This window comes from Ascaphus truei, chromosome 2 (assembly GCF_040206685.1).
Source record: "Ascaphus truei isolate aAscTru1 chromosome 2, aAscTru1.hap1, whole genome shotgun sequence".
NCBI lineage: Eukaryota > Metazoa > Chordata > Amphibia > Anura > Ascaphidae > Ascaphus > Ascaphus truei.
Genome location: NC_134484.1, coordinates 56643098 through 56655883, shown reverse-complemented (window position 1 = coordinate 56655883; position 12786 = coordinate 56643098). Strand labels below are relative to the sequence as shown.

The 12786-nt window shown below is 43.1% G+C and overlaps 1 long non-coding RNA gene across 1 annotated transcript in view; it reads left to right on the top strand.

Annotated features, from left to right (window-relative positions):
• Positions 1-12786, top strand: part of LOC142478356 (uncharacterized) — a 52203-nt gene that overhangs the window by 34087 nt on the left and 5330 nt on the right. The window lies entirely within an intron of this gene.

The window sequence follows — 12786 nt, the reverse complement described above, 5'->3', positions numbered from 1 at the left end:
CTCCATTATGGGAGTCTATGAGTCCCTGTGGGCCATTAGGCCGAGGAACAGTCTTACCGGACCTCCTGATGTGCGGGGACCTGCGACCGGGAAACTCGTCGGGACTTGTATTCCGGGCCATCTCCTCAGCAGCAAAGTGGCGTTCCACTAAAGCGACCAACTGCTCTGCGCTTTGGGGGTCATTCTGGCTGACCCACTTCTGGACGGTGCGAGGAAGACCCCGCAGGTTTTGACGACGGCGGCGGCTGTACATTCGTCAGGCTGGAGCCATTTCCGCTCAGAGTGGATGAGATCATAGAGTTGGGAGCGTGGAGCGTTTTCTGCATTGTAACGCCAGGAGTGGAACCGCTGGGCCCAAACTGTGACAGTGACACCTAGCCGTGCCATAATCTCAGCCTTCAGGGTTTCATAGTTTTTCGCTTGCTCTGGCTCCAAGTCATAATAGGCCTTCTGCGAGTCCCCCACCAGGAAAGGAGCAATTATTCCAGCCCACTGCTCAACTGGCCACCCTTCGCGTACTGCGGTGCGCTCGAAAATTGACAGGTACGCCTCAACGTCATCGTCCATCGTCATTTTCTGAATAAGGTGCAATTTTACCTGGTGAGCGACCTGTGGGGCCACACTAGTCTGGGCGGTAATTTTCTCCCCCAAGACTCGGAGCTCCTGGTGTAGGCGAAGTTGCGCCTCGTGTTGCTCTTCTTTTAGCGTCTGATGTAGGGACAGCGCCATCTGCTGTACTAACGCCGCAGTACTTTCCGTTTGTGACTTTGTCATCTGTTGTAAGCTCTCATTATTGGATTTTGACATCTCCTGCAAACCCCGCAATAAGATAGCAGCATTTTCTGTTTGCTTGTACTGGAGCGAGGTTAGAAATGCCTCCCTTTTCCACTTTCACTGCCCACTTTAGACACTGCACCTGCAGCTTCCCTTTGCAGTATCTCACAGGGCTGTCTGTGTGTGTGCCTTCAGATCGGCACAGCAGCAGCCCAGGAAGCTGTCTTTGCTGCCTTTTAACCTTGACGCTCATTAATTAGGGCTCAGGTGAGAGTGAAGGGAACACACCCTGGAAGGTGCTGGGTCTTATGTACCTCCCCTCAAACACCTTTTGCTTCAATATATCACTATATATATATTGTATTGTATGATCTTTATTTATATAGCGCCATTAATGTACATAACGCTTCACAGTAGTAATACACATGGTAATCAAATAAATAACAGATAATATAAATAACAGATCATGGGAATAAGTGCTTTAGACATAAAAAGTAACATTAAGAAAGAGGAGTCCCTGCCCCGAGGAGCTTACAGTCTAATTGGTAGGTAGGGTGAACGTACAGAGACAGTAGGAGGGAGTTCTGGTAAGTGCGTCTGCAGGGGGCCAAGATTTATGTATCATGTGTTCAGAATATCCACAGTGCTATTCATATGCTTCTTTAAGCAAGTGTGTCTTAAGTTGGGTCTTAAAGGTGGATAGAGAGGGTGCTAGTCGGGTACTGAGGGGAAGGGCATTCCAGAGGTGCGGGGCAGTCAGTGAAAAAGGTTTAAGGCGAGAGAGGGCTTTAGATACAAAGGGGGTAGAAAGAAGACATCCTTGAGAAGAACGCAAGAGTCTGGATGGTGCATAACGAGAAATTAGGGCTGAGATGTAAGGAGGGGCAGAAGAGTGTAAAGCTTTAAAAGTGAGGAGAAGAATGGAGTGTGAGATGTGGGATTTGATCGGAAGCCAGGCGCGGGATTTCATGAGGGGAGATGCTGAGACAGATCTAGGAAAGAGTAGCGTGACTCTGGCAGCAGCGTTTAGGATAGATTGTAGGGGAGACAGGTGAGGCAGGAAGGCCGGCAGCAGGAGGTTACATTAATCAAGACGGGAGAGAATGAGGGCCTGAGTCAGAGTTTTAGCAGTCGAGCAACAGAGGAAAGGGCGTATCTTTGTTATATTGCGGAGGAAAAAGCGGCAGGTTTTAGAAATGTTTTGAATGTGAGGGGCGAATGTGAGAGAGGAGTCAAGTGTGACCCCTAGGCAGCGTGCTTGGGCTACTGGTTGAACTGTAGTTCCAACAGTAATGTGGAAGGAGGTAGTAGGGCCAGGTTTGGGAGGAATTATGAGGAGCTCTGTTTTAGTCATGTTGAGTTTAAGGCGGCGGAGGGCCATCCAGGATGATATAGCAGAGAGACATTCAGAAACTTTGGTTTGTACAGCAGGTGTAAGGTCGGGTGTTGAAAAGTATATTTGTGTGTCGTCAGCATAGAGGTGATAATTAAACCCAAAAGATGTTATTAGGTCACCTAGAGAGAGTGTGTACAGAGAAAAATGAAGAGGTCCCAGGACAGAGCCCTGGGGTACCCCCACAGAGAGATCAATAGAGGAGGAGGAGGTGTTAGCAGAAGAGACACTGAAAGTACGATGGGAGAGGTAGGTTGAGATCCAGGATAGAGCTTTGTTCTGAATACCAAGAGTATGGAGAATGTGAAGGAGAACAGGGTGGTCTACGGTGTCAAATGCTGCAGAGAGGTCGAGTAATATGAGCAGAGTGTAATGACCTCTGTCTTTGGCAGCATGGAGGTCGTCAGTTATTTTAGTGAGGGCTGTTTCCGTGGAGTGAGCAGTGCTGTGTGTATATATATATGTCTATACTGTGTGTGTATATATATATACACACAGTATATGCACACTATTTATACAGTATATATATACATTTCCCAGAATCCCTTGCTGCAGTGGAAGTGCTGTATGCTGGGTGATAATGGGGAAAGGTGGGGTTGCAGACCTGCCTAAGACATGCAGATGAGCATACAGTTATATTTGCATATATATGTGTGTGTGTGTGTGTGTGTATATATATATATGTGTATATATCCTGTACTGTATGTATATATGTATGTATGTATGTGTGTATATATGTGTGTGTGTGTATATACACACACACACACACACATACACACACACATATATATATATATATATATATATATATATATATATATATATATACCCACACACTATATATACAGTATATACACACTATTTATACAGTATATATACACACAACTCACCATCCATCATACACAACACACTTACCATTACCAGCAACACACTGCACAGAGGAGGAAGCCTGGAAGAAGAGGATCTGCTGGGCTCTGCAGTGCTCCCTGCTGGCCAGAGTCGCACACAGCTTCTCCTCTCTACTGCCTATAGGTCCAATTTTTTTTTTATATGACGGGCCCAAGGGGCAATTGCCCGCTATCCCCATGCCAGTCCACCCCTGAGGGCGAGAGAGAAAGGGAGGGAGTTTTCTCAACAGAATTTCTTTAGAAAACTTGTACAGGCTTCTGACATGGTTGCTTGCTGAAGCCAATGCCTGGTGCAGTTACAGTGCAATGCCATTTGATGACCGTTAGATCAGTAACTTTAACATAATATATTATCTAGTTGATTGTACAAATATTGGACAGCATTAAAAAAATTAATTGATGTGGTTGCGCTCTCTCTAGAATGAAAGCAAGGATGTTCATAGCAGCACTGGTTGTCTTGGCAGCAAAGGAGATATTGGAAATAGAAGAGTACTGTAGGAAGAAAGAGTCCTGTAGTATGTGCCAGTATAAACAGCACTGAACAACAGCAGAAGGGTAACTCCATAATGCGATCTTTTTCCTTTTCAGATGCAGTTGAGTCAGATATACATTTATGTATTATTTGTTTCCAACCTTTTTGCCAGAATCACAAGCAAAAAAAGTCTCAAATGGAGGTTTCATTGCCCAAATGATCCTCATCTCAGTTTCAGTAGCAGCAGCATCTCTTCTTGTCCCTTGCTTGTACATGGAATAAATGTAGTAATATTGAGGGTGACGCATGCAACATTAGGATACACCAGGTTGTCCATACAGAAGTGCACTTGTACTGAGGGAGGTTAGCCAGCCACAGCAGAGTGAGCAGAAATTCTGTGAGTGAGATCCACCTCACGCTTTACCATCACTAATATTTCATCTCAGGGAAACTGCTGCTGCATTTCTACATTACCATCAAATGCAAAGAAAACAGCAAAGCAATACCTACAACCCGAGGATTCTCAATATTGTATTGCTGATTCATTAGACTTAAGGAAGCAGCTGAAGGGTAGAGCTCCATCTCATCAAATGCCTCCTCCCTAACACTGTTGGAACTGAAGGTACTTGTGAATGTGGTGGTCACAGCATCAAATTGTACCTCCAGAGTACCACCTAATCACAGAGATGCTGCTCCTACATCTCCACTTCTTCATTAAATGCTAAGAAGTTTTAAACAGTGATGCTCCTGCGGCCTTAAGGCATCCAACATGCCTTAGGCTTAGACTAAAGGAGCAGGCAAGAGAAAGGACCTCTGATGTATATCCTCAAATGCCTTCCTGACACTGGCTTTGGTGGCACTGGTGATGGTTGGAGCAGTGGTGCTGTGACGGCACTGCGGTTGATTATAATAATGAGCCTGTTGGTTCTGACTGAAGACAAAGTAAATTAGTATGCACAGCAGCAGACCTGATATACCTGGAGTTAATGCTGAACCATTAAAGCAGTCCCATGCAACTATCTAAAGAAAATAACCTTAAATAAAGAGTTTAATAGTCTACGGGCTTATTGTAGTAGCTTTGGAAAGTAACTTTATGTATCTTAAGTGCATTTTACTCGTGGATTTGGATGTTTTGCTTTTCTGTATGCTGTTATCGCATGTCCAATCGCCTGTAAAGGGCTTTTTTACATGCGTTGTCACTCTTGCTCTGATAATCCAATTGGTAGGTCAAAACAGGTTGAAACTTGCATTTTGTGCCAACAACTGCTATTCAAATAGCTCCGGCTCCAGCAAATCACAGCTGAAATACTCACTTTTTTTTAACATCACCTGAAGGGTGGCGAGATAGGCTTAATACATGCACAATGGCGTGCCAACAAATAAAACATGGGAATTCAGATTTGCTTAACATGCAGTTAGTAATAAAAGAGCTCTAGTCAAATATTGTAGCTACTTTTATGCAATAAAGCTGCACTTTATAAGTGTAACGGTATTTCTGGCCCGGCCTGACCCACCCAATCTCACATTGGCCCCTGTGGTCTAACCGGACCCCATTACAGTGTAGATATGCCTGATGGTGCACCTGTTGGCTACAGGACTCCTGAGTCTCCCGCATGATAGTGTGTGGGGAGGACCCGTCAGACAGGCAGCTGAGGTAGTGTGCTGAGTCTCACCTAGTTCCAGTGCAGCGCCTCCACCTCACCAGGGTCCCTGCGTCCGCATGGGGATGATCCTGACGAGGAACTCCTCGGTGGTGCAACCTCCTGTGTAATCATTGGACTCTCACACACAGGGGTTTCTCTGATCAGCTCCATCTTTATTGTCACGGTGGGCATAGCTGCCCTCCACAATGGGTATATTCAGCCAATCATCTCGTCCGTGCTCCCTTTAGATAGGTATATCACCTAGATCAGGGATTCACTTATTCCCGCAGGAATCACTGTCCTGTGCCAGGTCCCTGGACACAGCCTCCCATGGAGTTACTATAACATAACTGACACTCTGATAGAACTTGAACTCCTGCCTCAGCTCTGACAAGAGCTGAACTCTTCCTCCTCTCAGCAGAACCTTCTAGCAACTAACTTTTAGACACAGTGCTGTGCCTTATGTAAGCTTCTGAGGCTGACACACCTCTGACATCACTAACCATGGAGTCAGAGCATGTGACCAGTCCCAGCCATACACAGGGCACCCCACCAGGGTGTGAGGGGAAACCTCCATAATTACTGCTGGCATGCCCACACTTACCAGGCCTTACTGCCAACAGGAGAGATGACTGTAGGCATTTTACATGACCGCTACATAAGTCATCATGTTCTTTCTCCAACATTTCAGTCGGCTTCAGTCAGCTTGCCCTGAGCATCTTCTTCTCCCGCTTCTCAGTGCTTTCTCAGTGCTATTTCACACAAAGCACTTTTGAATCTCCCACCAGCCGTGTCTCCGATCAGCTCCAAAGATGCTCTGGTTTCTCCGGCGCTTCTCTGTCATGAGCAGTGCTATTTCCCACATAGCACTTTTGAAAATCCTGCCAGACGTGTCTCTGATCGACTCCAGAAATGTGCTGGTTCTCTGTTCGGCCGCCTCCTTAAATAGCCCTCGATGGCTATACTTAACATGGAGCAGGAGCCGCCGGCCAATCAGAGCGTGGATCGTGATGGTGCAGCCAATCGGAGGATGAGGCTCGCCCGGCTGCGCCAATCAGAGGAGGGGGCCGGCTTAAGTACTCAGGACCACCCCTCGATGATGGAGCTGCTGGCAAGCGGCAAATTCGAACTTGCCAATGGGAATCATGCCTCCGGGGCTCAGACCCGGCAAACTGTTCCCTTGGCCAGCCCAATAACTCCCGTTGGGTAGGCTCCTCAGTATCTGCGGGGAACAAAGGCTCTACCCCGCTGAGAGCCCGTACCTGGACATGGTAATCAGCCCTTCCCCGCTCACCATTTGTCTTGGTACTCTGCCGCTCCCAGCCTCTTGTCACGATCCGGCATTTCTCTGTAGACAGCCCAGCTAAGTGAATTATTGGGTCTGAATACAGAGAAATGCTAAAACACAAATTACAGTACTGGCTTGCTGACTAACTATATGGGGAACATGCTACACACTAACATGGGAATAAAAGTGTTTTTCTTTATTGTACAATCCCCAGTCCCCAAACCATACTGATTTCCCCCTTCCCGACATCACACAGTGATTAGCGCTTTTGGGAAAGGGGTTACACAAAACATTACATATACTGACCAAAATGAGTCTCGCAGAGGCGGCCATTAGACACGGTATTGGGGCAGCCAGCCAGGCTTCACCTTTATTATGGGAGGCTGGCTACCCCTACCATCACACTAATTACCTAAGCTGACAATCGATTCTTTCTCTCGTCATCGATCAGCAAAATACGGCTTCTCAGGGTATTTATACATTTCAGTATCAATCCTTCAGTCAGTGTACAGTAACTTAGCAGCTCCTTAGCAGCTCCTTATATTACTAAGGTAACACTATCTATTGTTACAGTTTGCAGCTCAAACTGCTGGGAATATTGGCAACAAATGATTACAAACAGGAAAGTGTTACAAATATCTTGCACTGCTTGGGAGGTGTGCTAAAGCCTGCTCTACAAATCAAAGGATGCTCAGTGTATAAAAAAACTCATTAAAAATGGCATTAAGAGTTGAATGTTAACATAAAAAAGGTTGTAAGTATTATGTAATACTACAGAACTGATTTCTTGTAAAAACACACACATCGGATATTGCTTGGAATGCTCATTTAAATCCAAGCTGGCTTCATTTAAAGTTGTGCAGCTTAATTAGATGGCTACTTAAAGCACATCAAGTATGTATTGTCTCCTTCCTCATGATGTTTGTCATACAGTATATATGTATGTTTTTGATCATAGGAGACAACTGTGTATGTAGCAGAGGATGGGTGCCAATGGTATTTGAGGGTTTGACCCCTTCGACCTCTCCATAACAATTACCTCCCTACCCGACCCCTCTCTTTTATGTGTGCATGAGAGAGGGGTAAATGTCGTTTATGGTGATAAGGGGCATTACTGTGCTTTTTTTCCTTATTAGCTAAATTGATGTACGTAATATTTGTTCTAATAAATTAGTTCAATAGTGTTAATATAATACAAACAGTTTGCTCACGTACATTTTCAAATTGTACAACATACTTAATCATAATATGCTGAACTACAATGACTAATGCTAACTTGTCATTAAAGCTTTAGATACATAGGTATATTGTTAGTGTAAATGACTGAGTCTGCTAAATTGCCCTTCCATTCCATTTACAACACTAAATGCAGGTCTTGTTAGTGGCCCTGCAGGAGCAGCAGCTGGTGACCTGCCATACATTGATGAACAGGGGCACAGGCACAAAGTCACAGTTATTTTTGATAGATGCCTACTTTATACAGTAGTATACTTGTACAGTTTATGTATGTAACACCCTTATCTACCTCTCCCCCCCCCACCCACTAAGAGAGATCTGTTCTTCCTAGGTAAGTGCCTCATGTTACCGGTGTGATGGTGCATACCTGTAGGCAAACAGCAGTCTGAGTGCTCCACAGATGTTATTAGGGAGTATCTTAGTGCAGCGCCTCCAGCTCATAGGGCTCCTGCCAGGGACAGAAGTTCTCCCCACAAGCACTCCTCCTCCATAACCACGCGTAGGCAGATGATGGTACAACCAGTCTTTATTGAAGCAGTACATCATACTCCAACCTCTCCCTCTTCCCTGGATCAGACCCAAGGGGCTTGAGGCCCCAAGAGCCCATCCTTTACCCCATTACCCCCTGATGGGGCAAGGTGGAATAGCTCCCATTCCACAGAGGGAGGGGACAGAAACAACACAATTCAGTGGCCACCCTCCCTTTAAGGTGATACCACATCCCTCCAAAAAAGGAAAGGCATCACATGGAACATCCACCAATCAGATTGGTGGATGTACCATGTTATTCCATCAAGTTTGGTAGAGAAGTCATTCTCTGCCAAACCTGATGCTTGGACACATGGTACATCCACCAATCTGATTAGTGGATTTACTATTTGTCAATCAAATGTGACATCACAGGCATTATATAAGGCCTAACTTGACAGGAAGGAGATGGCATGGCAACACCTCATTCTGGACCTGTTCAAGAAAAGAAAGAAGACAAGGATGAAGATAAGAAGAAAAGAAAGAAGATCTACTAACCACGGACTCCTCTTCAAGCAATGGAAGATTGTGGACTTCTGCGTATCATGCTGCTAAGGATCATTGCTTCGTTGGTCAAGAGTTGTTGGTGCCCCAGTTGGATGAGGAGGATGAGCCTTCATCCTGGCAAAGGTAAGAAACACTTGCATTGTATTTTAATTAATTGTGTATTTTTTTTAGGTTGCCCATTGATTGGCAATGTGTTTATCTGTGTCCGTTTGAGGGTATAGCTAACCACAATCACAATCAATGCATTTTTTGGCTAATGTTTGTGTTTATTGAATTGTAATGTATTTTATTATTTAAATGTTATTTCTTTAGGTTGCCCAATCATTGCCCTTGTGGTTATCAGTGCCCCCATCAAGGGCATAGGTTGCCACAGTGACAATGAATTGGTTTATTGCATACTGTGTTTATAATGTTTTGCATTGCCAATTGTATTTTATTATGTATTTTAATTTCAACACAAATGGGGAAAATGTTATTAGTGATATTTGGCTACTAGTGCTTATGCCCATTTGTATGTGTAGTGATGGGGGTAGAGGTGGTGGGGGATGGGGGGTAGTTGCCCCGGGGAGGGTGGTCAGGCCTCACGAGTGGGCAGTGGGATTGGTTAACCCCTTAATTACCATAGCAGTTATAATCGCTATGGTAATCAAGGGGTTAACCCCATCCCACAACCATATTCTGCTACTAGGGCATTTGCCCATTCCTGTGTTGCTGGTGGGGGGGGGGGTAGATGAAGGGGGTAGTTCCTCCCTGGGGTGGGTGGTAAGGCCTCTCGGGCGGGTAGCGAGAGCGGTTAACCCCTTCATTACCTTAGCAGTAGTAATTAAGGGTTTTACCCCTCTCACAGCCCTTCCGGTATGCCTAACCACCCAAGCTGGGGCAATTACCCCATTCACCGGCTCCCTCTACCCCCAACCAGTTACTTCAGTTTAACCCCTTCATAACCTTAGCGGTCAGCCACTAAGGTAATGAAGCTACTTCTATTATTATTTTTGTAACATATTATTGAAGTATGGGGTCTCCGGAGCTGAGCCGCATTAATTTTAGATGGGGGGACACAGCCATGGTGAGGCATATCTGCCCTTCCATTGGCCGCCCGCCGAGCAAGTGACCGCGTCGCGGGAAGACACAATTCTTGTCTTCCCTGCCAGTGTACACGTCACAGCGCTTTGCGTGCCCACACACAGATGGCCCCTGGGGCCTCACTGCGCAGCTCTTCCAGACCGACCCAGTAGGATTAAAACAGTCGTAATCCCATTAAGAAGCAGGGACCACTGTTGTGTTAATGCTGACAGGCAATTAGTCTCGGGAATCTGCGAGCAGGCAGTGGTCAAGCACTTTTAAACTGTGGTTTCCTGACCGAATACTCAACAATAGGTCTGGCTGCATCTGTATGTTTTCGAAGTCTTTTTCTTGCTGACATATTATTTTTCTATAAATCATGATTTACGTGACCAAGCCATGTTCACGAGTTTTTCGATAGTTTTTTATTCTCTACTGTGAATTTAGTGTTTTCTATTAATTATTTTCTAGTTCAGAACTGATATATAATCATAACATTGCCCTTTAAGAAGTTTGGATACTTACAAATGTGCATTTCATTCATATACTTTTGAATATCACTATCACTAGAAGAGAACATAGATCCTCAGGGATACAATCCTGTATGTATAGTTCTGCAGTAGATGATAACATGTGAGCCACACAAGTACTAAGGGACACAATACTTGCAATAGCCAGTGCTAAAGACATTGGGTTTGATTTGTGAGACCTGAGTTTAAAAGTGAAATCTTGATTCAGGGACTCATTGTACCTGTTTACTGCTGCAGACTAGTGTAGTATAATCAGGTAATAATTCCTCCAGGTCAAGCATGAATGTTTTGGGTGAGGGAGCTGAAGGTCCATTTGGGACATTAATAGCCAGGTAATGCACTGTCCTGAGAGGATTATACTATTACTGTACACCCCTGATCTACCTCTTCATTAACAAAAACCTACATGCAAATATCATACTATAGGTTTATGAAATATAATTTATTACCAAACTATATGACAGGAAAATAAAGCCATAAATCATGCTTAGTTAGTTGCATCCATCCAGATACTGCATAAGCCCTATTTCAGAATCTGGATGGGAGTAAAACCAGATTTAGCTCTTATTTAGCTATCTAAACAAAATAGTAAATACACACCAATGGGGAACAAAGTAGTGCAAAAATAATCCCAATGCATTTCTCCATCCTTGGCTTTTTCAGGGGCTTGTACAATATGCACCACTGGGAGAGAAAGGTAAGGTAGTGTACATATAAGCCCAACCCATGTTTATCCATTGTTGGCTTTTTCAGAGCAACAAGGGCTAATACTTGTACTACCTTAGCTTTGTCCCCCAGTGGTGTGTATTTATGGGTTTTGTACATGATCTTTTATAAGGAAGTGAAGAATACATATTTGATATTTGTAGCTGTTTATTTTATTTTGGGACATCAGAGCTCTCTGATGATTGTTCTAGTTTGAGCACCTGTCTGATTACTCCCCTCACACATCCCTCTGCAACTTCCTACATCTCTTACTTTCCACAGTGCCAAGGCACAAAGTGATCTTTTCTTTGTGGATCCAGGTAAGTTAAGTCTGGCTACATCTGTATGTTTGTCTCATGCCAGGAGAAAATGCCCCCTTATTTCATTGCTTCTGTTTTTTTGTGGAACTGAAATATTTTTTTTATTTTATTATTATTTATTTTTTAAATGTCTCTAAATTCCAAAAGACCTTAGGAGCAAAAAGCCCAGAATAGAAGAAATCAGAAAAATAATTTTGAGAGAATTATTTTTTACAATGTATTTATTATATTTGTGCATAGAAACAAATATTAAATAAATGATTAGCAGCAGTCTTACACATAAAATATGTAATCTTTTTATAGCTAGATCAGTATTCACACCCACAATATTATATAAACAGAAAAACACAATATACAGATACTGTATTTGAGTAATATGTACATTAAAATAATAAGTGCTCTTTAATGTTTCAAATTCCTTTTTATCTTATTATACACTGGCACTTAATGTTTCTCACTCCCTGAAATATTGCGGGGGAACTGTCACCTTAGTCCTCAGGCATGTTTAGAGAAAATAAAAGAACAAAAAGACAGAAATGCTCAATGCTACATCCAATATGACAAAAATACAGTGAAATACCTATATATTCTCTTGAAAATGGGTCATTTATTAAAATCTTTGGCCAAAGCGTTATAAGCCTGTAAGCCACATCAAGGCATGACCATTATCAGGTCCTAACACTACCTGATTAAAATTCTCATTTACCTCTATATTTGGAGGGAGAATGATCACATTGGTTCTGTCCAAACCCAGAACATGAAAAAGACCTGCTAACATGGAAAGTGGGGAGGGGTGAGCTTAAACCCTGAGGGGGGGGGGGACATATATATATATATATATATATATATATATATATATATATATATATATATATATAAAATGTGGTATGTTTTATGGTTTCTTGAGCTTGCTGGGATTCTGCGTGTTTTATTAACTTTTTCCAGCTGGTCTCCCCACAACCAGGGTTTAGAAGTAGAAGGGCCATTGACTTATTGTAATGTCATTTTAGATACATTTAAAACCTGGACATTATTCTATTTTTAAAATTTTCAAGCATATATTACATCTGCACCGTATGTAATTACATTACCTTAACAAGTGAGTGTCACTGTGAATAACTGCACTTAGCTGCCTAAGAAACTAATATAAAATTAGCAGCAAATTGTCCAAGGGACACATCAAGGTCACATTTGAAGAGCCATGATATAATGTATGGCAAATAAACAAAGAAAGCATCGGTATATTTGGAATAACACATGCATTGTTCTATGTAATAATATAATACATACATTAATATAACATTGCCACTAATAACGTAAACAAGAACTAATTGAAGGTCTTTGAAAATGAATATAAACAAAAACAAAAAATAGGAACTTGTTGTTGCTGGGGGTAAGATGAAGATATCATCACACATCA